At 37.5% G+C, this 23,289-nt stretch overlaps 1 protein-coding gene across 2 annotated transcripts in view; it reads left to right on the top strand.

The window, feature by feature from the left end:
• Positions 1 to 23,289, top strand: part of XPR1 (xenotropic and polytropic retrovirus receptor 1) — a 111,807-nt gene that overhangs the window by 5,684 nt on the left and 82,834 nt on the right. The gene's annotated exons all lie outside the window — the stretch shown is intronic.

Genomic DNA, 23,289 nt, shown 5'->3' with positions numbered 1-23,289 from the left:
GAAGACTGCTCAAGTTGCACAGCTTAACCAAACCTGGGTTATGGGTTGCTTGGTATTGAATTGGCTTTTTAAGATTGAGAGAGTGTCAGAATTCACTAAGGTTCTTGCCTTTTCAGGTCTTCCCCTTACCTAGTAAATGCTAAAAATAAGCCAAGTAGACAAAGCTCATGAACATAAATAACTTAAAAATTATTAATTCACTCAACCAATATTTAGAGGGGTTTTACTTTGGTATAGGATGATTTGTTATTAAATTTTAGCTGTTTCATTATCTTAAAAATAGAAAAAAAACAGTATTTTTTGTTTCTGTGTGTGTGTTTTTCCTTTTATATTTCAGTAAACATACTATTTTCAAAATTAAAGATTGTGTTGAAAGGGAAGATTGCAGATCGAGGTCCTGGGACATAGTTATAAATTTGGATCACTTGTGTAAATGATATGGAAGACTTTCACCTTAGTTTTTCAAACTCTTTATGTTATACACCTTTAAATCTAGTTTGTTTATAGGAGGAAATAATTACCTATTTCTTCCCATCACCAGCAGGTATATGGTATTTATAGGAACTAATCAGAAAATTCTTTAAAAGTTGTTTATTTATTAGAAGTCAGAGGAAAGTATAATTTACCTGCTGTTAGCATAACTTACAATTTTGTTATCTCTGTAACAAGAGGGACAATATGTTGATTGAGAACCTAGTCATTTCTTTTTTATTGAGGTTGACCTGCAGTATTTAGACAGACTATACACCAGGAATAAGGAGATATAAGTCCTTAGACCCAGCTCTGTCACTGACTATTCATAAATAATTAGTGAGCAAGTGATTTTTCTTTTTTAAGATTAAAGGGCTGAAATGTAATCAGACAGGAATGTAGGGAGTTTTTAGATGATTGTGTGAGTTACTTATTTGGGCTAAATTGGTAAAGTTGTAATTCACAGAATAAACCATGTGCTTTGAGGGCTTTTTCTATACCTTAGAGCAGGGGTCCTCAAACTATGGCCCGTGGGCCACATGCAAATACAAATATTATATTTGTTCCCGTTTAGTTTTTTAACTTCAAAATAAGATATGTGCAGTGTGCATAGGAATATATTCATAGTTTTTTTTTAAAACTATAGTCCGGCCCTCCAATGGTCTGAGGGACAGTGAACTGGCCCCCTGTTTAAAATGTTTGAGGACCCCTGCCTTAGAGCAGTGTTTTTAAACTTTTTGGTCTCGGGACCAAATTGAAATTCTTAAAAATTATTGAGGATTCCAGTGTCTATTGATACATGCTGTATTAGAAATTAAAACTGAGAAATCTTAAAAATATAAAAGTATACAAGCACACTTATTAGTCATCAGAGACATGACATCACACTTCATGTAGCCTCTGGAAAACTCCACTGTATACTCTTGGAAGAATGAAAGTGGAAAAAAAAATGAATGAAGAAAAATGAATGAAGTTGTAGTATTATTATGAAAATAGTTTTGACCTTTTGGGTCTCCTGAAAATTTTCTGTTTGTTGCTGCCTTAGAGTATACCAGGTAAGACTCCTATCAGAAAGTAAGGAAATGGCCTGAGAAAAAGCTCTAGTGTTAAGAAGCACATAAGAGGATAAGGGAACCCCATGGGTGAGGAATGGGTGAGAATTCTTTGGTATCTCTTTCCGTTCATATCCCCCACTGCAAAGGACAGTTGGCTCCCTGGGACTTCATTCTCTCTTCTTTGAATTGAATTAGTGGAAATGTTAGTTTGTCATTAAGGAGAAAGGAGTTAACATTTATTCAGCAGTTAGGAACCAGGGTTACAACAGTTTTGCAAGATAGATGATTTATTATCTCCATTTTACTGATGAGAAAACCTAGGCTTAGTGGAGCCAGAATTTGAAATCAAATCTGTCATATTTTGGAGCTCTAGCTTTTATATGGGAATTGTAAATAATAGACTGGTGGTAGCAGTGACAATAATAACTTACCTTTTGAGTGCTTACTGTATTGGGCACTATGGTAAGTACTTTAAAAACCTTTTCTCGCCGTAACCAGTTTGGCTCAGTGGATAGAGTGTTGGCCTGCGGACTGAAACGTCCCAGGTTCGATTCCGGTCAGAGGCATGTTCCATGGTTGCAGGCACATCCCCAGTGGGGGTTGTGCAGGAGGCAGCTGATCGATGTGTCTCTCTCATCGATGTTTCTGACTCTCTATCCCTCTCCCTTCCTCTCTGTAAAAATCAATAAAATATATATTTAAAAAACCTTTTCTCTTTATAGATTGGGAAATGAAGTCCAGAGAGGTTAAATGATTCAACGTCACATGACTTGGTTCGTGGCTGAGTTAACACAATCACCCTAATTCATTGTATTATTTTTTTTTCACATCATATGCTAGTATGTTAATAATGCATACAGAGTGCAAACTCTGAAGCCAGACTGCCTAGGTTCATATTCCAGCTCTAAAATTTATTAACTTCTCTGTGCTTCAGTTTCCTCATCTGTAATATGAGGGTAATAATATTAGCTTTAAAGGAGTTTTGCGAGAATTAAATGAGTTTAAAAAAGAAAAGTGCCTAAAACAATGCCTGGCACATAGTAAGAACCGTGTGTGTGTGTGTGTGTGTGTGTGTGTGTGTGTGTGTGTGAGAGAGAGAGAGAGAGAGAGAGAGATAAAAGCCTAATATGCAAATTGACTGAACAGTGGAATGACTGGTGGAATGACCAGTCGCTATCACGCACATTAACCACCAGGGAGTAGACACTCAATGCAAGAGCTGCGCCTCAGGCCAGCCAAGGCGGGGGGCCAGCAGGGGCTCCCTGGTCACCCCACTGTTTGTCTCACAGATCGGTCCTTATCGTCAGCCAGGCCTAGGGATCATACCTGTGCATGAATTTCATGCACCAGGCCTCTAGTGTGTGTATTTATGTGTGTGTGTATATATATATTTAAAATAACTTTTCCTGCAGAGCTAAATAGTGTTGATATTAGGTTAGCAGTATTTTTGTGAGGGAAACCGAGCCCAAAACTTGTCCCTCTGGGTTTGACCAGTTCAGGTTTTCTTGGAAAATGACTTTGTTGATTTTAGCTATTATTTCTGTTATCTGTAATATTTATGTTAATAAATTGTCCTTAACCTTTTTATATACAGTAAGAAAACCAGATAGGAAAAATTAGCTATTTTGAAAAATTAGGTCACTCTGGTTACTTGTAACTTCTATTCATTTCGGTTCTCTACTATATCTGTATATTTTTTTAAATTGGGGTGAAATGCACATGTGTATTCTTAAGTATGTTAAATAGCTTAAGTGAGTTATTTGAGTTTTTAATGGCTGTCTAATTTTAGCTCTTCTCAATTTTCTAATATAATTTAATTTTTAATACTAGAATTGATTTTAGAGTTGAAAATGAACTTTTCAGCACCTCTATTTTATAGATGAATCAATGTGCTCAGTCTCAGAACTAGCTGATAGCAGAAGCTGCATAAAGAGTATTGACCTCCTGCTCATTGCTGGACTTTGCTGAATCTTATCATTGCCATACAAATATTTCTTTGCTTTTAAATTTCAAGAATGAATTTTCTTTGTAAGAATTAATATGAATTTAAATGTTCTTGTTAATGATTGCGCAAATACTCTATGTTAATATATTTAACCTGAATCTAATCCTTTAGATCACATTAACCACCTAAAATAGTTCTCGTGTGTATCAATTAAAAGACTCGAGTAAATTATGAAACTCAAACATTAATATTATTGTTCACTCGACTACAGAAAATTAGCCATTGCTCTGTCTGGGTAGGAACCTATCTTATCCATGGAGACAGGACTAAAGAATTATGGTCAAACTTGAGGGGTTAGGTAGAAAGCAAGACTTAGGAAAGTTGAAGAATCATTTAGCCATTTCCCTGTAACATAATCTATGTTTGAATGTTAACACAGGTTATGTGTGTTACCTATACATGAAGAATACACTCCCATTTCTTATGACACATTATGAAGCCAAAGTTGGGGCATATACAATATGACTAGAGAAGATCAGAATATGTATTAAACCAATCCATTAAGTATTCTTGAGTGCCACTTTACTTTCTAAATCTTTTTAGTTTTTTCCGCTCACTGAGGATATGCTTCTTACTGATTTTAGAGAGAGGAAGAGTGAGGGAAAGAAATAACCATGTAAGAGAGGAACATCAATTGGTTGCCTCCTGTAAGTGCCCTGATTGGGGATCAAACCCGAAACCTAGGCATGTACCAGACTGGGAATCGAACTTGCCACCTTTCAGTGCATGGGACACCACTCCAACCAACTGAACCACACCAGTTAGGGTGCCTTCCTTTTTTTTTTAAAAAAAAAGCAATCTATAATAATAATAGTGTAATATGCTAATTAGACCAGACGTCCTTCCAGATGACCTTCCAGACGAAGTTGAGGCTGTGAGGGAAGCCCAGGTCCCGGGTGCCAGGGGGAAGCTGGTGCTGGCAGCTAGGGGAAGGAAGGCCTACTCTTGTACGAATTTCATGCATCGAGCCTCTAGTTAAACAATTATGATGATAATAACAGCAGCTAATGTTAATTGAGTGTTTCTGGTGTGCCAGGCATTTTACATTTAATCCTTACCTCTAAGGTAGGTTTTGTAATTTCTGTTTTAAGAAGACATTGAGTCTTAGATTGCGTAGGTTACCCAAGGTCACAGAGCTAGTGAGTGAAAAAACAACAATCCAAAATTCAGACACAGGTGTGCCTTATTTCAGAGCCTTCACATGGTGTGACATTGTCAGGATCATGCAAGGACCAGAGATGTAAAGTTAAGTAAAACCCTGCTCTAAGAGGAGCTCATAACTTGTGTGGCCTCCTAATCATAGTATTATGTTCTGGAGGGATGACAAATTTATCTTGCCCTGGAAATCAAAAGTATTTGTCTTGGAAGTATCACAGAGATGGTATTTGACCTGGCTACTAGAGGTGGAATAGGGTTTGATCACGTGGTGAAGAGGGAAAGGGCACTGGGGGCAATCCAGGTAGGAAAGGTAATACTGTATAAAGGCATAGATAGGTGGAAGTGTCCAAGCATATTAATGATACCTGGTTTAGTAGATGTTGGAGAGCTGATAGGGTGAGGTTGGAAAGGTGGACTGGAAGGGATCAAAGGGTGAAGGCCTCAGATACCTTGCTTAGCAGTTTAAATGTTTCCTGGGTGTGAACCATCACGGATTTTAAAGAAGAGATTGAGGGCATGGATCAGTGCAAAGTGAGATGTGTAATTTAGATCTTAAAGGGTTCATTGGAGAGAAAACACCAAAGACAGAAAAGCCAAATAGTTTAGCCAAAAATAATGAAACCTTGAATAAATTCCTTATTTAATTAATTTTAATATATACTTTTCCCACATTTTAACATCTGACATCAATATACATCTTATAATCAATGCTGTCTCATAGGTTAATTGGAGACTTTCATGCTTAGAGGCACATACAGTTATGGAGTATATTACTATTAGTGGCATATTACATTTGATCAAGTATCAACACTAATAAAAGAGAAAAATGGTAATTGGCGTATGAGCTACCCTTTTCATTGGCTAATCAGGGCTATATGCAAATTAACTGCCAACTAAGATTGGCAGTTAACTGCCAACTAAGATTGACAGTTAACTGCCAACTAAGATTGACAGTTAACTGCCAACTAAGATTGACAGTTAACTGCCAACTAAGATTGACAGTTAACTGCCAACAAGATGGCGGTTAATTTGCATACGTAGGCACAATGCAGGGAGGCGAAAGGGAAAGCAGGAAGAAGCCCCCTGCCACTGACAGTGATCAGAAACCCAGGGGGGAGCTAAGAGCTGGGGGGCAGGGCAAAGGCAGCCCTGGGGCCGCCTTTGCCCTGCCCCCCAGCCATGATCGGAGAATCAGGCACCTTTTCCGCCCTGGCCAGTGATAGCAGGAAGTAGGGGTGGAGCCAGCGATGGGAGCTGGGCACTGTCGAAGCTGACAGTCCCAGGAGCTAGGGGTCCCTTGCCTGGGCCTAAAGCGAAGCCCACGATCGCGGGGCCGCTGCAACTGCGGGTCCCCGCTGCAACTGCGGGTCCCCGCTGCCCGGGCCGGACGCCTCTGTCAGAGGCGTCAGGCCTGGGCAAGGGGCCGATCCTGTGATTGGAGGGTGATGGGGGTCAACACCTGAGGGCTCCCAGTATGTGAGAGGGGGCTGGCTGGGCTGAGGGACACTCCCCCCCCCCCACACACACACCCAGTGCACGAATTTCGTGCACCGGGCCCCTAGTAATAGTAATAATATATAGTATTTATTGAGAGCCTACTATGTGTTAGGCAGAGTAGTAGATAACTGTCAGCATCCAGAATCTGTCGGTGTCTGGCATATTTAGCAACTTTTTTTTTTTTAACAATAGAAAATGACTGAAAGGCCATGAGATCTGCCTGAGATGTCATTAAAAGATGAGAAATAGAGCTTCAGAAGAGCATGATTGAAGATAGTATATGAAGAAAATTAAAGTTCATGTCTGTCCCCTACAAAGTGTGGCTAGAACTCTGGAAATGAATTGTTTTGGTATCAATTTAGAGAAGTTTCCTATTTTTTTCAGTTTGCTTATTTAGTGAATGTTGATTTAACCATTTTTAGTTTTATTTAACAAACTCAAATATGATCAGTGATAATGAAACTGAGATAGTCTTTCTCATTTTTCAAATATATTTGATAGGTAATAAAACTGTTGGTAATCAACTTGAGTCACCACTTCTAATGACAGAGTTTATATATTTTTAAAAAGTTTTTATTGATTTGAGAGAGAGAGGAGGGGAGAGGAATGGAGAGAGAAAATCATCGATTGGCCTCCTGCACGGCCCCTACTGAGTATGGAGCCCGCAACCCAGGCATGTGCCCTGACTAGGAATTGAACTGGTTCATGCGTTGTTGCTCAACCACTGAGCTGCACCAGTCAGGCGGGTTTATACATTTTTTATAAATATTTCTTTTTGAGTAGAGTAAGCTTTTGAAATATGAGTATTTCAAAATATGTTGCTATTAGATATTTGCTAAAAAGAAAGCGTTGCAAAATGTTTTCTATAGGATTTTTTTTTTTTTTTTTTTTTTTTGCTTAGTATCATGGACTTTAAAAAAATTCAGTTCTTGATTGAGAAATTAGAATTGAAATTGTGATAACTCTGTGAGCTTGGGCAAGTCATTTAGCCTTTCTGTGCCACAGTTTAAACTGGGGATAATAATAGTAATGCCTACTTCTGAGGATCATGTAAAATGAAATGAATTAATTATTGGAAAGCACTTAGGACAATAAGTATAACACTTACTAGTATAGGTATAGGGGGTAAAGGGGGAAGAATTCAATATGCTTTAAATCTAGGGAAACTGGTAAAGTAGCTACTTTGGGGGATGGTAAACTCTTGAAATTAGTTCTTAAATATGCTGATTTCATGTGTGAAATGTCTATAAGTATAAATAAGTAGCTGGAATTTAAAAAACTGTATCAAAAGATAAGATAGTTTTAATTGAGATAGAAATTAAAGAAACAATTTACTAAGGGAAAGTAGTATTAAGGCAGAAAAATAGAGACACAATAGAGGAAATCTTGGAAAATATATTGCTACAAGAGTCCGGGGTCTTAAGGGTAAATGGATTATCAGAATTGACATTGTAAACAGGTCAATGAGAATGACGATTAAGGATAGGACTTTGGATATGACAAAAGGAGCCCACTGGTGAATTTTTAACATTAATTGTCTTGTGCTAACTTTATTCTGGATTTTAAGAGGTTAAAGTAATCAAGGAAACGTGTGTACTTTTCATTTGAGAAATTTCTCTATTAACATGAAAATAGGATAGAACCTTTAGGAATGAATAGAATAAAGGGAAGGGTTCCTTCAGGATATGAGATCTATTCAGATTTGAAGCTAGTAGAGAAAGTAGCTTTACTTTTACATAAATTTTTTTTTTAAAATATATTTTATTGATTTTTTACAGAGAGGAAGGGAGAGAGATAGAGAGTTAGAAACATCGATGAGAGAGAAACATCGATCAGCTGCCTCCTGCACATCTCCTACTGGGGATATGCCCGCAACCCAGGTACATGCCCTTGACCGGAATCAAACCTGGGACCTTTCAGTCCGCAGGCTGACGCTCTATCCACTGAGCCAAACCGGTTTCGGCCTTTTACATAAATTTTTGCTTTAATTGCATTTATTTCACTTATTGGCTGATACCTTTAAAAAGTTATTTCTCTGAACATTAGTTTTTTTGTGTGTATGTAAAATGTAGGTATTTACCTTTCAAGAATATTGTAAGGGTTAGATATCCTATCAAATAAAGAGGTACTATGCAAATTGACCATCACTCCAACACACAAGATGGCCACCCCCATGATGGCCAAAGATGGCCTGCAGGGGAGGGCAGTTGAGGGGGATCGGGCCTGCAGGGAAGGGCTGTTAGGGGTGACCTGGCCGGCAGAGGAGGGCAGTTAGGAGCAACCAGGCCGGCAGGGGAGGAAAGTTAGGGGCAACCAGGCCTGCAGGGTAGGGCACTTGGGGGCAACCAGGCTGGCAGGGGAGGACAGTTAGGGGTGACCGGGCCTGCAGGGGAGGGCAGTTGGGGGTTACTGGACTGGCAGGGGAGCAGTTAGGCGACGGTCAGGCTGGTAGGGGAGTGGTTAGGGGGTGATCAGGCTGGGAGGCAGGCGAGCAGTTGGGAGCCAGCAGTCCCGGATTGTGAGAGGGTCCCAGCTTGGAGAGTGCGCAGGCTGGCCTGAGGGACATACACCCCCCTATGCATGAATTTCGTGCTTTGGGCCTCTAGTTTTGAGGCAAACCATTCAGAGACCTAATTTTCCACTTCTTCGTACGTTTTGAAGTGCTGCTCAGAAAGTGTGTGTGCCATCGATTGGAACAAGTGGTAATCTGAAGGAGCAAGTTCTGGAGAATACAGCGGTGTGTTAATACTTCCCAGGCAAGATCTTTTAATGTGTCTTTAACTGGTTTTGAAGTGTGTGATAGTGCATTATCATGAAGCAAAATTACTTTGCCATGTCTTCTGGCCCATTCTTGTCATTTCACGATCAAAGTGTGGTTCAAATTGATTATTTGTTGTCGGTAGCAATCAGTATTCAGTTTCACTTGGTTTTAGACGCTCATAATACACCACACCTTCCTGATCCCACCAAACACAGAACATTGTCTTCTTTCTGAAGCAGTTTGGCCTTGCAGTCGATGTTGATGGTTGACCTGGATTAACCCATGATTTTGTGTGTTTAGGATTCTCAAAATAAATCCACTTTTCATTGCCAGTCACAATTCCATGCAAAAAAGACTTTCTATCGTGCCGTTGAAGCAACATTTTACTGATGACTTTTCGGTTTTCCATTTGTCTTTTGTTCAGTTGATGTAGCACCCATTTTCCTTCCTTTAAAATCTTTCTCACTGCTTGTAAACAATTGGAAATTGTTTGCTGAGCAACATTTAATCTTTCTGCAAGTTGTTTTTGAGTTTGACACGCGTCTTCATCCAATAATGCCTGTAATTGTTGGTCTTCAAACTTTTTTTGTTGACCTGGACGTTCTTTGTCTTTCACATCGAAATCACCACTTTTAAAGTGTTTAAACCAATGTTCACAAGCATCTTGAGATGGAGCATGTTCACCATTAGCTTGCCGAAGTATATGATACTTTCCAGCAGCACTTTTTTTCAAAATAAACTAATGAATTAAAATTTCCCTCAAATGCTCTCTTTTTTTGGGCACAAAATTCGACATTTTTAAGTGTAAAAATATCTATGATGTTAACACCTTCAGAAAATTTGACATATGAAGTTTTGAAGCTTGCTGTCAATACAACAAAATAGCATACATGTCAAATCGCATATATATCAACATATGTGTAACTCCAGCTTTAAAAAAAATCCGCATTATTAACTGGTACACCTAGTAGAGCAAGATGAAAACCGCAATCTCTTTTATGGTGTAGCCTTGGTAGTAGTATTTGGTCATTTATGCAATATTCTATAGCAGGGGTCCTCAAACTTTTTAAACAGGGGGCCAGTTCACTGTCCCTCAGACCATTGGAGGGCCGGACTATAGTTTTAAAAGAAACTATGAACAAATTCCTATGCACACTGCACATATCTTATTTTGAAGTAAAAAAACAAAATGGGAACAAATACAATATTTGTATTTGCATGTGGCCCGCGGGCTGTAGTTTGAGGACCCCTGTTCTATAGGTTATACATGTCAGCCCTATTTAGTATGGGAGGAGATTGCACAAGAGCATTACTTCCTGGGAGGCAAGAATCACTGGGGCCCTCTCAGAGGCTAGTTACTATACCTGATGTAAATATCTAATGGTTTAGAAAAGTTTTGAAAATAAAAGGAAATTCAGAGGCCAAAATCAGAAGTAAGTCTCAGAAAAGAAGATTTCACTCCGTATAGTGGGGCACATATCCTTTTCTCAAAGAAGCACAGATTATAGAATGAGCAATACTTGGGAAGATGCTTTAATAACTTTTCTTAGTTTAGATCCTCAGTGGTAAAACAAGAATCATATTTACATTTAAGAGTTGTGAGCCTCTGTTAACATAAAATGTTTAAAATACTCAAAACAACATCTGATAGTAGGCAGTCAATAAATGTTACCTACTTTTATTATTGATTAGTATTTATTGCCATAATATCCTTAGCTCTCATGTGTATTCAATTCAATCTAATCTAGCTTCTGTCCCATCACTCTACTGAAACCATTTAGTAAAGGTCACCAGTGAGCTCCTGATCCTCAGTTCTAATTACCTCCTCTTAGTCTCTTCCTCCTTGACTTATAAACAGCTTTTAAAAAAATTTTTCTTTAACTTTTAGCTTGCTTTTCTTTATTAATCTTAATATGGATAGTTTACATTAGAGGCTCTAAAGTAGAAAGTCAGAGTCTAGGCATTCTAATTTAGCTATTTTTCTCTATAATTTAGTTGCAGCATTGCAATTAAATAGATAGATAGATACATATGTAGACGAGGCATCTATGGTCACCATCCAGCTCAAGAAACAGAATAATTATTGCCTGGCCGGTGTAGCTCAGTGGTTGACCTATGAACCAGGAGGTCATGGTTTGGCTTATCGGCTCAATCCCCAGTAGGGGGCACGCAAGAGGTGGCCAATAAATGATTCTCATAATAGATGTTTCTATCTCTCCCTCTCTCTTCCTCTCTGAAATCAATACAAATCTGTATTTTTTTAAAAGAAACAGAACTACTATTAGTATAATGAACCTTTTCTTGTTTTTTTTTAAACTCAGATATTCTCATTTATCTTTAAATTATTTGTCCAGCTCTATTGAGATATAATTAACATATAACATTTTATAAATTTAAGGTGTACAACGTGTTAATTGATGTATTTATATATTGCAAAATGATCATCACCATAGCATTAGCTAACACCTCCAGTCCATTACATAATTATCATTTCTTTTTTGTGATGAGAACATTTAAGATACACTCTTTTCAACTTTCAAGTATATAATACAGTATTATTAATGATAATCATCATGTTATACTTTAGATACTCAGAACTTGTTAATCTTATACTGGAAGTTTGTACACTTTGACCAATATCTCCCCATTCCTTTACCTACTCCCCTCCCCTTATTCCAGCCCTTGGTTAACCAAGTTTCTCTACTTTCTGAGTTCAGATTTTTTAGATTCTACATGTAAATGATAACATATAGTATTTGTCTTCATTTAACATAATGCCCTCAAGATTTATCCAATTTGTTACAAATGGCAGCGTTTCCTTCTTTTTCATAGCTGAATATTCCTCTGTGTGTGTACACATACATACATACCATATCTTCTTTATCCATTCATTTGTTCATAGACACTTAGGTTATTTCCACGTTATGGCTATCTATGTATATATATAAAAGCCTAAGCGACCCTTATGACCAGTCGGCTGAACGACCGGTTGACTGGTGGCTATGACACTCACTGACCACCAGAGGGCAGATGCTCAATGCAGGAGCTTCCCCCTGGTGGTCAGTTGCGCTCTCACAGCCAACCTCCCATGGCCGGCCAACCTCCCAAGGTCCCTCCTCCTGGCCGGCCTGGTGTTCAGTGAGCTCCCACAGCCAACCTCCTGCGACTGGCCAGTCTCCCATGGTCTCTTCCCTAGCCGGCTGGCTCTGATCGGCCCCCATTGCCGGCCAGGCTGAGGGAACCCACCTGTGCATGAATTCGTGCATCGGGCCTCTAGTTGTTAATAATGCTACAGTGAACAAGGGGATACAGATATCTCTTCTCTAAACAGCTTTTGATAATTTTAAATCTCTCTTTCTTCTTAAAATACTTTAGTTTTTGTGGCACCATATACATCTGATTTTTTCCTTATTGCTACTGTATATTCCAAAAGATTCTGTCGATAGCCCACTCCTCACTTTCTGAGAAATTTCATTTATCCAGACCCTAGGCAATTTCAAATCACCTTTATATAGATGATTGTCAACTCTTAGCCACTAGCTATGACCTATCTTTCAAACTGTTGATCTCTTTTTTCATTTGTTTGTTGATCATCTCAGTTGTCCTGTGGATACCTAAAGTGGTTTGTCAACCCAAATGTTTATCTTTTCTTTGCCCACATTTTTTTCTTTGATTTTTTCCAACTCAGTTAATATGATCAATAATCAACTTTCTTTTTACCTGGGCTCAAAATCTTGGAGATATTAATTTCCCTTTGTTCTTGTTTAGTTATTTGCCTAATTTTTCTGTTTTGCTTCATGGTATCTTTCTTTTCCCATATTTCATCTACTTTTATTTTTTCACTAGAGTCCCAGTGCACAAAATTTTTGCCCTTGGGGAGGAGGGGTCCCTCACCCGGCCTATGTCCTCTTGCAGTTGAGAACACTTGGGGCTGTCTGACTGACGCCTTAGGCCAGGGGTGGGCAACCTTTTTGTGAGTGTGTGCCAAAACCAGCAAAATCTCTGACTCAAAATTCTTCTGCGTGCCAACCCTAATTTTTTGAGAACATGTTACGCCTACTTGATATCTCTTAAGGTGTACGTATGTGAAGAACCTTGAAGAAATAATAAAATTCATTCGAGCGACGAAAACACAGCATATGATGATGAAAAATACATTTATTTTTTTAATGTACATATGTACACTGATAGTCCAACAGAAAACTTTATGACTCCGTTTGATATTATCAGTGGGACTTTTGCTGCTGCATCACTGATGACAGAGATTTTACATCAGGTTTATATTTCGTGACCTTCAGAGATATGCATGAGCTACTACTTTCATCCGTCAGGCTACTCCTATTATGAGACTTAACAAAATTCATCACTGAGAACAAAGATTCACAAGTGTATGTGGATGAAACCAAAACACTGGTCGGATCTAGGAAGGCAGGGAGAGTTAAGGCAGAGGCATAGAAATTGCTCTTCCCCTCTCTCATCAATCCATGTCTATAGTCTTTAAGATAACTTGTTATGTAAAATTATTTATTTATCTAAGTCACGGGTGGGCAAACTTTTTGACTCGAGGGCCACAATGGGTCTTAAACTGGACCGGAGGGCCGGAACAAAAGCATGGATGGAGTGTTTGTGTGAACTAATATAAATTCAAAGTAAACATCATTACATAAAAGGGTACGGTCTTTTTTTTCAATAGTTTTATTCATTTCAAACGGGCCGGATCCAGCCCGCGGGCCATAGTTTGCCCACAGCTGATCTAAGATGCACCTACACTGAATTTATCTGAAAAATAAAAAAGTTGATATTAAGAAAACATTTGTAAATGGAAGATTATAAGAGAGTGTTTCGCATGCCAGCAAAAGTTACTGGCGTGCCATCTTTGGCACGCGTGCCAAGGGTTGCCCACCACTGGCTTAGGCACTCTCCCTCTGGCAGTTGGATATCCTTAATGCTGCTGTGGAGGCAGGAGAGGCTCCCACCACCACCGCTGCTCTGGCCAGGGGGACAGCTCCTGCGTTGAGCATCTGACCCCTGGTGGTCAGTGTGAGTCATAGTGACTGGTCATTCCGCTGTTCAGTTGATTTGCATATTAGCCTTTTATTATATAGGATTGCTCCTGCCTTAGACTTTGAAATTTTATTCATATTTCTTTTTAGTATTTAACATTATATTTTAATTTATCTGTTTATATGTTTGTCATCTCCTTGTTTGATTCATCATTGCAGTTGACCCTTGAACAACTTGAAGTTAGGGGTGCCAACCCCCCACACAGTAGAAAGTGAGGGTATAACTTTTGACTCCCCAAAACTTAACTACTAAATAGCTTACTGTTGACCAGAAGCCTTACCAATAACACAGTCAGCACATATTTTGTATGTTATATGTATTGTGTACAGTATTCTTACAATAAAGTAAGCTAGAGAGAATAAAGTCATAAGGAAGAATTAATACATTTATAGTATTTATTGAAAGAAATCCATGTATAAGTGGACCCATGCAGTTCAAACCCATGTTATTCAAGAGTCAGCTGTATTTCTTTAGAGCCTGGCATAGTGCACAAAATAGATTTCCAATAATGTTCATTGAATGAATAAAGCTTAGTAACTTCCTTAATAATAATATTAAAAAACAAGTATAAGCAAGGTGGCTAAAAACCTGACTTTCCAGTCAAATGGGGATCAAATAACAGATAGGTAATTAAAACATAAGGTAGAAATATTAAGTGCTATAAATGATTTCAAATGGAGTACTTTAGTATTTCATAGGCGGGAGTAATGACATCCAGCTGGAGGAATCAAAACAAAGCATAAAAGAGATTAAATTCAATCTACATCTTAAAGGATAGTTAAGATTTGGAAGTTAGTTATAAAAGATAGTGGTAGAGGTGGGGGATTCCTGGTAGAGGCAATAGTTGTAAACAAAGGTAAAGATGCGGTTGCTAAAATGAGTAATAAATTATTCATTTTGGTGTTAGGTTTAGGTTGTGAAAATGAAATTGTTTTTCTCCATTTTGGAAGATAAGCCTACAAAGGTAGATTAGACCATTCTGGATGCCTTAGAGGCCAGCAGAGGAGTATGGGCTTTATTTTATGGCCATTGGGAAATCCTTATAAGTTTTGAGCAGGATAATCAGATTGGTGCTTTGGGAACATTGATCTGACAACAGTTTGTGAGATGTATTAGAGAGATGAAAGCTTATAGATTGGTAAATCATTTAAGAGTCTGTTGAAATAGTTTAAATAAAAGGAAAGGAGAGAATGAATGAAGAGATTGTGATAGTGGCATTGATTGAACCCGATCACTAAACTCAGGGATGGAAAGGAGAATGAGGAATGTTAATTCCACTGGGACAGGGAATTTTATTTTCCTCTTGATGTATCCCAGGTACCTAGGGCAGTGCCTGGCACATAGCAGATATTCAGTAAATTATTTGTTGAATGTGTGAGACCATAATAATCGAGATTGTGAATTTGTGTGATTCGGATACTGGCATTGATATTAACAGAAATAAAGAACATGAGAAGACTAGGCTTTGGGGAGAAAACAAATTGAATTTTGGGCATTCTGAGTTTTTGTTAGCAGACATAGCCGAGGATATAGGTTTGGGGTTTATTCACGTAGAAATAGTAAAAGCCATGTCAGTGAAGGTCAGAGTTAGTATGGAGATACATAAATGTGAATATAACAATATGTATTCCAAATTACTTCTTCATATTTTAAATTATACATATTTTACACATTTAGTATACATTTAATAGATTCAATAATATAATGCAACAATTATTTTTTTTAAATCCTCACCCGAGGATATGTTTTATTGATTTTAGAGAGAGAGAAACATCAATTGATTGCCTCCAATACTTGCCCCAACTAAGTGCCCTGGTCAGGAATCGAACCCCCATGACTTTTTTGGTTAGGAAATGATGTTTAACCAGCTGAGCCACTGGGCCCGGGCTGTTCAAACAACTTTTGCATATTGAATTGCAAAAGTTAACTATGGGGTACTTTTGAATTCCATGAAGAGTCAATGTATACTACTTCTAATATACTGTAGGCTCAGAATTATTAAGTACGTGCAAGAGTATATTAATTTTGTTGTAATGTATTAGATTGTAGGAATTTGTATGAGTTTTTATTGACTTTATAGATTATTTTTGTCATAAAACACAGCCAGGTTAGGATGCTTCCAACTCTGGATACCCAGTGAAACCGCCGCCAAGAGCCTTTCCAGGGCTGGCAGGAAAACGCTGCAATGAGTGAAGAAGAACGTCTCAAAATGAAGAGAGGAAGGGAGGAGAGAGAGATAAAAACCTCAATGATGAGGGAGAATCATTGACTGCCTTCTGTACACCCCACACTGGGGGTTGAGCCCACAACTTGGTCATGTGCCCTGACCGGAATCAAATCGTGACCTCCTGGTTCATAGGTTGATGCTCAACTGCTGAGTCACGCCAGCTGGAAATGGAAATTCTGATTCTCATATTCATATGGCAATCAAGGGGCCCCAAATAGCCAAACAATCTTGAAAAAGAACAAATTTGGAGGACACACACTCCTGAGTTAAAAACTTAACTACAGTGCCCATCAGCAGATGCGTGGATTATAAAACTGGTTCATCTACACAATGGAATACTACACTGCTGTAAAAAAGAAGGAATTCTTACCATTTGCAACAGCATGGATGGAACTGGAGAGCATTATGCTAAGCGAAATAAGCCAGTCAGAGAAAGATAAATATCACATGGAATATAATGAACAACATAAACTGGTGAACAAAATTAGAACCAGAGACATAGAAGCATTGAACAGACTGTCCAACCTATGAGGGAAGGCAGAGGGTGAGGGCGTAAGAGATCAACCAAATGACTTGTATGCATGCATATGAGCATAACCAATGGACACCGACAGTAGGGGGTTGAGGGCATGTGCTGGGGGGTGGGAGCAGTCTGGAAGAGGTCAATGGGGAAAAAAGGAGACTTATGTAATACTTTAAACAATAAAGAATTTAAATTTAAAAAAACAAAACCAGCCAGGTTAGTTTATTTCTATTTGGGTATAAAAGTGAAAAGCAATTAGATGAGGATTCTTTGTACAGGACACTTGAGAATACTAGAATGTCCTCTTTTGAGGTTTATCAGTTGATTTACAGATCTGTCCTTAGCATTTTAGTATTAGGAAACAACTGATTTCTGGGTGATGAGACAAAGAAACCAGGTCAGATGTAACTGACTTGCAAATTATTCACAGATTCCCAATATTTCTGGTGGAAAAAAATTAAAACAGGAATGCAAAAAGAGGAAGTAGAAACTAAATAAATAATTGGAGAATGTTTCTCTGGTGCTATAGATCAACACCCAATGTACATATTTTTAAAGAATATATCAAATTTTTATTATTTAGGAATTCCAAAAGTTTTCAGGTAAAAAAAAGTCTGATGTAAGTTGTGCCCAATTATAAAGCCCTGTTAACAGGGATTATGACTCATTTAAAGGTATATAACAAATATTCCTTGCCCTTTCTCTTCAAATGCCTGTGTTTTATGTTATTGTTTGTTAATCCAATAATTAGATTGCATGCAGTGTGTTGACTTTGAATGAATGTTGAAGCAATAAGAACCACATAGGTTAGATATTTTATTGATAAAGGTGATAATATTTTTAGTATGTTATATATGAGGCTAATGGCGAGTTGATAGGAAATAGGAATTTTTCTAGCTTTTGACCTCCTTTATCTGTGAAATGGTCTGTGAAATCCATCTATGCTTTGGAGAGGAGATTAGAGATCAAGTGCTATGGGTTATTAGAATTAACAATATAAGAAATTTGTATTGGCAGTATTATTGAATACATATTAAATTTGAACTATAACCTATTTTGTACAATATATTGTAGACAGTTCAAGTAATATATTTAGGAGACCTTGTTGTTTAAAGCATATGCAAATTGGAATATGCATGTATTATCTTAGGAGTCTGTAGGTTTCCTATGAGAATTAAAAAGACAGTGTGTTCATGTTAGCAATCATCTGAAAATATTATAGAAGCATATTCTATATCATCTAGATGACTATTTTATAAACTAATAATGCCAGGAGATTATAGTGCCTATGTTTATGCTTGTTTAGTCATGTTGGCTTCAGACAGTACTATACTACTTTGTGAAGAGTTCATAAGAACTGAAGCGTATCTAATGCATAAATGGCCAGTAGAGGGCCAGATGATGCCAGAACCTGCTGTATGACATAAGTTTTGTGTTAGTTCACATTCTATTAACTAACATTCTTTGAGTATCTTCTGTGTTCTGAGCAGTTCTAAGTGCTCTTCATGTATAATCATGAATCATCTGTAATAATAAAAGCAAAATATGCTAATTAGACCGGACAGCTGGGGACCGACCAATGACCTTCTGGATGAAGGCAGGGCTGCGAGGGCCAAGCCCCTTGCATGAATTTCGTTCATCGGGCCTCTAGTAATTAATATAAGCATTTGTGTTTTAAGAGTTTTTAATTTTCACTATAAGCCTGTGGGATATGCAGTCACTATTCCTGTTTTACAGAGAAGGGTACTGAAGTACAGAACAGTTAATTTTCCCGAGCTAATAAATGATAGAATTGGTTTTCATACATATTGTCTGATTCTGTAGTTCTTAGCCACTGTATTATGCTGCCTCATGAAGAGAGATTGGGGAAGTATGTCACATCTGACACAGTTACATAGGCATTCCACACTCAGAAGAACAGGTATATTGGCAGTCAGTATGGTATTCATATTATCAGTTGAGATTTTTGTCTCTGCAAACAACATCTGTTGTCCTGTTATGTTAATGTTGTTGGTTGGTTAGTATTGGTTTTGTGGTTTTATTTGTATTTAATTTGTAAGATTTTACTGTTATATGGGTTCTTAATAAACACTAAGAGTTTTGTCCTAGTTTATGTATATTTCAGTAACATTCTAACAAAAATAACACTCTGAGATGCTGATGAACAAGATTGTTTTGAATCCTTTAGAAATCAATCTTCTGTAATGGACATGCGTATGTATTTATTTTATTTTTTATTCAAGTTCAGAGTTTTATATAAAGTATTGGATTTCCTTGAAATAAAAGAGCAAGAATCTAGGAAACTCTTTTAATTTGTTGTTTTGTATATTTGGATGTATTCCATCCTAACCCAGGCAAGTGATTTGGGTGACTTACAGACAGTTTTTAGGTACTAAGGCAATACTTTGTGGCTTTTCCCACCCCTGTTTCCCAAATGGGGGCTATTCTTTTGTCACAGGTATAGAATGATATCCTATTTATGGAGTTCTCTAGAGTCTGTTACCATAAAAAAAAGTCTCATTTAGAGGAAAACTGAAGTAGTATTGTCCATGATTTTGCTGAGGGTTGTCTTGATTTAAATGAAATTATGATTCAGTTTTATAATAAAAAATGAATTTTAATCATTTTAAAAAAACTTTATTTTGTCAGCTTTCCTTTTGCAAATTTAATTCATTTTCATTGCATGTTAGAGATTTTGCTTTTTCAGTCATCTTTAAAGTAATTTTCTCAAAAGAAGAAACTTTTGAATCTAAGAATTATTTATTGAGCTCCTACTGTGTACAAGCCACTCTGCTAGTCATTGATGGTTTATTTGGTTCTTTAGCCCATCATTTAATTTTCGTACACATGCCTATTATACTCCTGAAGTACAAAAACTTCACTCAGGCATTTAAATCTCTGATACCTGCTCCCATAATCAATTTATTTCTATAAGTGTTCTCTGGCTGGATTTGTTTCTTCTTATATTTTTCCATTTCTAGGTATTTACTCTGCTCTAAGCAATGTATTCATTTACTGTCTTAAAATATCCTATGGAAAAACTCCTAACATAACCACCACTCTACAGCTATATAGGACTTAAATATAAAATACTCATCTCTAAGCTGAAATAAAGACTTTCTGTTGTTTGGTAAGATCTTATGGACTAACTTTTCAGTCAGTGGTCTCTGAGACATCTGAAATTGTAAAGAAAAATAGTGAGTGTGTCTACATACACTTTTCTTAAAAGAAGTCCCTTACCTTTGGCATATTCACTTAGAGCAGTGGTTCTCAACCTTCCTAATGCTGCGACCCTTTAATACAGTTCCTCATGTTGTGGTGACCCCCAACCATAAAATTATTTTCGTTGCTACTTCATAACTGTAATTTTGCTACTGTTATGAATCGTAATGTAAATATCTGATATGCAGGATGTATTTTCATTGTTACAAATTGAACATAAAGCATAGTGCTTAATCACAAAACCAATATGTAATTATATATGTGTTTTCCGATGGTCTTAGGTGACCCCTGTGAAAGGGGTTTGACCCCCCAAAGGGGTCGCGACCCACAGGTTGAGAACCGCTGACTTAGAGCTTTTGTACACAAATAAGTGTAAGAATTAATAGTCAGTAAACATGAGGCTGAGCTTCAAATGTAATCTTACAAAAGCTATGTCCCACTAATAAAGGTTTTTTTCCAAAAAGATTTCTGTTTGGGTATTTTCTGACACCAAATGTACTTTTTTCTGACACAGACAGCCATTTCTTCTATACTAACTGTGTGTCTAATTGAACTGTGTGTTCAATTCTGACACTATCTGGAGTTAGCACAGACATCATTGGTTAAGGGCTAACTCCCACAAGACTACTCCCACTTAAGATGCCAGCTGCAAATGGGATACCCAAGGTACCCACTACTTCTGCTTGGCTGACTATAAATTGGATGTGACTTATATTTTGTGGAGGTTTTATTACATGGGCATGATGATTAAATCTTTGGCTATTGGTGATTGAACTCAATGTTCAGCCACTCTCCTGTCCTCAGAGATCTGGGATGGGGTTAAAAATTTTAACCTTCTAATCAGGTTGATGGTTTTTCTGGGGACCAACCCCTATCCTGAAGCTGTCTGGGGCCTTCCCCACCACTCCTCCACCATTCGCATGCAAAAGATAGTAAATTTTAAGGGTTTTCAGAGCTTTGTGTCTGGAACCTGAAACAAGGAGCAAGTATTTTTTGTGTAATAAAATACTTGTATTACTGTATTGCCTCAAATTCTACATAAATAGTGAATCTTTGGAAGTCTTGTTTACTATATATTGTCAAGCTTATTTAGTCATGGAACTAACAGGTTGGTCACTAATCTAAAGCAATGGTAATTCATTTGGGAAGAATATCACTTACTAGACTTCAATACAGAATGGATTACCGTGGAGGTATATTCTTTGTGATTTGGCGGGGGGGGGGGGGGAGGGCAGGACTTATATGCTTGAATGACTTTAGGCCAGTGGTTTTGGGGAGAGGTGATTTTGTTCCTCCAGACATTTGGCAGTGTCTGGAGACATTTTTGGTTGTCACAACTTTGATGGATTGGTTGCTACTGCTATCTAATGGGTCCCTAGATGCCAGGGGTGCTACAAAAAAATCCTCTTATGTGCAGAACAGCCCCTCACAATGAAGATTCATCTGGCCCTAAATGTCAATTGTACATAAGTTGAGGAATGCTGGTGGCCAATTTAAGAATCACTAATAGATGGTATTTGAAACTTTGATGCTGTGGAACCGGATACAGTCACCTCAGCTGATGACCAGCTCTTTAGCTCTGGAGCCTTATCCATTTAATTAATTCTACCATTTTGATAGATATGAATAAATGCTTTTTATTCCTGTTGCACAAACCACTTAAAGAGACTAAAGGGCAATCATTTAGGTTACCTAAATATGGTTGTTAGTTGATTTCCTGGTTTGGAAAAATAAAAATAAAACCTTTACTATCTTTATAGTCTTGAACTGTTAGGGAGGACTTTCCAGACCTCCATTGAGAAGTATTTCTACCCAAGATGAAAAGAATTCTGGAAATTATCTACACACAGTGTCAATGTACTTAATAATATTGAACTATACAATTGAACAAAGTTAAGATGGTAAATTTTATGTTATGTATATAACACAATTTTAAAAAATTTTATCTAGTGTTTCATATTTTCTTATGTGGTGTTCCATTGTATTCCTCTGGGACTCTTGTTCTCAGTTTTTATAACTTCTTTCTTTTAGTCAGAGAGTTTATGTTCTCTCAGATGATTTTTCAGGGGCATTTTTCAAATGCCCTCTAATTTTTTAAGTGTACAAATTAGCCCCTTGTCTTAAAAATTAGACAGTACTGGATTGGTATGAAAATAAAGTATTTTTGTTTTAGCTTATTACAGTTAATTGAAGTATTTCACTAAATTCCTTTTTTTTTAATTTATTTTATATTGTTGACAATATTAGAGATGTCCCTGATTCCCCTCCCTCTTTTGCCCCCCTTCACCCAGCCACTGTCTCACTTCAAGCCTTCATTGCACTATTGTCTGTGACATGAGCTATGCATATATGCATATAAGTTTTTTGGTTAATCTCTTCCTGAGATCTGTCAGTCTGTTCTATGTATTCATGCCTCTGGACCTATTCTGTTCATCAGTTTGTTTTGTTCATTAGATTACCCATATAAGTGAGATCATGGATATTTGCCTTTCTCTGGCTGGCTTATTTCGCTTAGCATAATAATCTCTAAGTCAATCCATACTGTTGCAAAGGGTAAGAACTCCTCTTTTACAGCTGCATAGAATTCCATTGTGTAAATGTACTACAGCTTTTTAATCCACTCATCTACAGGGGCACTTTGGCTGTTTCCAGATCTTAGCTATTGTAAATAATGCTGCTATGAACATAGGGTTTCATATATTCTTTCAGGATTCTTAGGATATATTCCCAGAAGTGGGATTGCTTGGTCAAAGGGCAGTTCCATTTTTAAATTTTTGAGGTAACTCCTTACTGTTTCCACAGTGGCGGCGCCAGTTTGTGTTCCCACCAGCAGTGTACTAGGGTTCCCTTTTCTCTTGATCCTTACCAGCACTTGTTGTTTGTTGATTTACTGATGGTAGCCATTCTGTAATACCTCATTGTAGTTTTAATTTACATCTCTCTGATGAATAGTGATGATGAATAGCCACAGCAATCTTGAGAAAGAAGAACAAAGTTGGAGGGATCACAATACTAGATATCAAACTATACTACAGAGCCATTATAATAAAAGCAGCCTGGTACTTGCACAAGAACAGGCTTATAAATCGGTGGAACAGAATAGAGACCCCAGAAATTGACCCTCGCCATTATGGTCAAATGGTATTTGACACAGGAGGCAAGAGCAATCAATGGAGTAAAGACAGTCTCTTCAATAAATGGTGTTGGGAAAATTGAACAGGTACATGCAATGAAACTAGACCACCAACTTAAATCATACACAAGAATAAACTCAAAATAGAGAAAAGACTTACATTTAAGTCATGA

Source organism: Myotis daubentonii, chromosome 18 (genome assembly GCF_963259705.1).
Source record: "Myotis daubentonii chromosome 18, mMyoDau2.1, whole genome shotgun sequence".
Classification (NCBI taxonomy): domain Eukaryota; kingdom Metazoa; phylum Chordata; class Mammalia; order Chiroptera; family Vespertilionidae; genus Myotis; species Myotis daubentonii.
Note: the sequence above shows the minus strand (reverse complement) of the source record. Positions and strands in the feature narration are given on the sequence as shown.